General features: G+C 41.8%; 1 non-coding gene across 1 annotated transcript; it reads left to right on the plus strand.

The window, feature by feature from the left end:
* The first annotated feature begins 241 nt into the window (after positions 1-241).
* On the plus strand, positions 242-315 carry trnat-ugu (transfer RNA threonine (anticodon UGU)). Its single transcript has one exon. It is a non-coding gene; the product is annotated as a tRNA-Thr (tRNA).
* The last annotated feature ends 2,838 nt before the right edge of the window (positions 316-3,153 follow it).

Raw genomic sequence — 3,153 nt, forward strand, 5'->3', positions numbered from 1 at the left:
AGGGTGAACACATCCTCTTTCTCCTTTCAGTTTGAACAGGTGAAAGTATCAGTTTGAAATTAATGCAAGAGGAGATTATCTTTTTACGTGCCTTTTTTAGTGGAGAATGTTCAGCTGTCAACTGTCTGTATTTGAAAATTGGAGGATTGATTGCAATTCTCAGTGAGCAACGTTGGTCCAAAAACTGTGATGAAGTGGCTAAGTAACTTCACATATGGGTGTGTAAACGCAGGAATAGTGTGGCGCCGTGGCTTAGTTGGTTAAAGCGCCTGTCTTGTAAACAGGAGATCCTGGGTTCAACTCCCAGCAGCGCCTGCTTGTTGTGCTCGTGTTTCAATGCGTTGCAAAAGTCACGTCAAGGAGTCTGTGTCTCGTTGTACTTCGACCCTGTTATGATTTGGTGATCCAGGCTATGTTTCAACAGCGAATGTCTTGTCTGTTTTCAATTCCGAACTATTAATGAATTCTCTGGTTTCTTACTTTTATTCCAGAAGCACTTCTGCTTCTCCTCCTCTTTTATTCCACTTCTTCATTCCCGGTTTGGTAGGAATAACGAGATGAGGCAGGAGACGTTGCAGACTTACAGGGGAATTTTGTGGTCATGGCAGAGACACCACCAGCTGATCACTCTCATTCTCTGATGTCACCGTTCATTCATTTAAACCAACAGTATACACATCGCTGTGCTTCTTTATTTGTGGTGTAATTGCGTTTTGTTTTCTTTCTTCTGGATTAGGAATTCTGTTTTGAATTAGAAACAGTCATAATTGGTTGAGAAAGAAATGTCGCCTTGCCTGAGTTTGAAGTCACAGACACATTATCCGGAGAATTCCTGATGAACAGCTTATATGCGAAACAACGAATTTCCTGCTCCCCGGATGCTGCTTGACGTGCACCACACTTTCTGACTCTACCCCACCTCAGCTCACCTACTTCGGAAATTAAATGATGAACTTCCTACTTCTCAGTTGGATTCTTTTGTCACATGTTTGGCAGCTTGCAACATTCTACTGCTCATATCACTCAGATCATCCAGACTACTAAATAAATATAAACTGCCGATGCTGGAAACCGGAACCACAAGCAATAGTTGCTGGAGAAACTCTGCATACCCTCGGTTCAACTGAATCGTAGAACATTTAAATGGGAGGAGGAAATGAGAAAGGCACAACTTAATAACTGCTACATTTCGTTTCTCCAAAAAAAATAAAGTGCAGTGTTTCGATCAGGGTCTCACCGTCTCACGTTCTGATAGGAATGGGGAAATAAATGTTGGCCCAGCCACTGCTGAACAAATGAAAAAAGAGACTTTTTGCGTTCATCATCAGTTGCTACCACGGCAGACCATGTCAATGTGATTCAGAAAGCAGGGCAGCCAGATACGTCTGCATTTTAGAGTCCAGCAAAATCTCATTTAACTTAAAGGATCAATATTGTATGTTCCTGACAAACAACTCATTCTCCATTACTTTGATCTAAGTATTACTTAAAAACTTCCTCATCTCTACACACTCAATTTTAATACACTTAATGTTCCATTCACGGTTTAACTTCCAAACTATTTTCACCACGAACATACTCTTTTTTTTCAATCCAAAACTAAGCTGAAATAATGCCTTTTGGAAATTCAAATATCGCTCCATCACTCTGTGTCCCTTATTTATTGTGTCCGTGTGAAAGACGTTAAACTTGAGGCCTCTCGTTTTGAACTCCACCATCCTGGGTTAAATGAAGACCTAGGCCAGTCACCTATCCACCCCTCATCATGCTTTTATAAACGTCTAGAAGTTTACACACCAGCCTGGAACACTGCTGGGAAAAGCCCCTGCTCAAACACTCTCTCCTTTTAACTCAAGCCCTCTCGACACTGCAACATCCTTGTAAATCTTCTCTGCACTCTTTCCAGTCGAACAACATCTTTCCTGTTGAAAGTGATCGGGAAAGTCAGCAGTATTCTAAGTGTGGCCTCACTAATGTTCTGTTCAGCTCCAACATGACATGTGAACTCCAAGAATCGATATTCTGACTCATGAAGGCAAGTGTGCCAAATGCTTTATTCACGAACTTTTCTATACGTGACACCAATTTTCCTACTCTCGTAATCTTTGCATTGGCTTATAAAGTCGTGCTTATCTTCTTACCTACTATATTCTGCTGCTTACACGAGTCTGTAGACCCACATGCAAGGTCACAATGTTCCTTTGGGTTTACCAGTGCCCTACCGTTCTTTGAGTACTCCCATGACGTGTCCCTTACAAAATGCATCGCCTGATGTTTTTATTGTTATTTTCAGCTCCCGCTGTCTGCCAATTTGACAAATCCACCTCGAAAATCCTGAAACCTGAGATCTTTTTAATTACTGTTAACCACTTTGCCAATCTTCACATCCTCCTCAAACTTTCTTATCATTTCCCCCACATTACTTCTATATTGTTTCGTGAAATCACAAACACGAAGGGACACAGCATTGACCCTTGTGGTACACCACTGAGTACCTGCTCCAAGTCACAGAAACAGCACCACCCTTTCTCCAACCACCCAAATAAGCTTGGATTGAACTTACCACGTGACCCTGAATCCATTTTATTTCAACCCTGTTTCCAGTCTCCAGTGTGGGATCTTATCAAAGGCTTTCTAACGTCCTCATAACATAAATCAACTTCACTACCCTCGTTACACATCTTATCACTTCCTGAAAAAATACTTAATCTGATCTGTCAGGTATGACTGCCTCTGACAAAACCATGCTAACTCTCGCTGGTCAAACTTTGTCTGGAAAAGTTGCAATTAATTGTTTCCTTAACACCCTCCTCCAACAATTTCGTCTCACAGCTCTGTAATTCGCTGCATTATATCTGCCAGCCTTATTGAAAACTTGAATCACATCAGTAGTCCTGCAGTCATCGAACTACTCCCAGGTGGTCAAAATGTAATGTAAACTAATGGTCAGAGCACATGCAATTTTATCTCTTGTCTCACAAAGCAGCGTAATTCGCAACTCCATCCCGAGCTGGGGATTTGCCCACTTTTAGACTGTCAAAACCTCCAATACCGTCCCAGTCGCGATCTGAAACGGCTCAAAAAACCTCAGTCCCTCGTCCTGCATTCTGTACCTATATATTACCACACAAGTACTGTGCCACAGATGCACAT

The sequence above is a fragment of the Chiloscyllium punctatum genome, chromosome 35, assembly GCF_047496795.1.
Source record: "Chiloscyllium punctatum isolate Juve2018m chromosome 35, sChiPun1.3, whole genome shotgun sequence".
Classification (NCBI taxonomy): domain Eukaryota; kingdom Metazoa; phylum Chordata; class Chondrichthyes; order Orectolobiformes; family Hemiscylliidae; genus Chiloscyllium; species Chiloscyllium punctatum.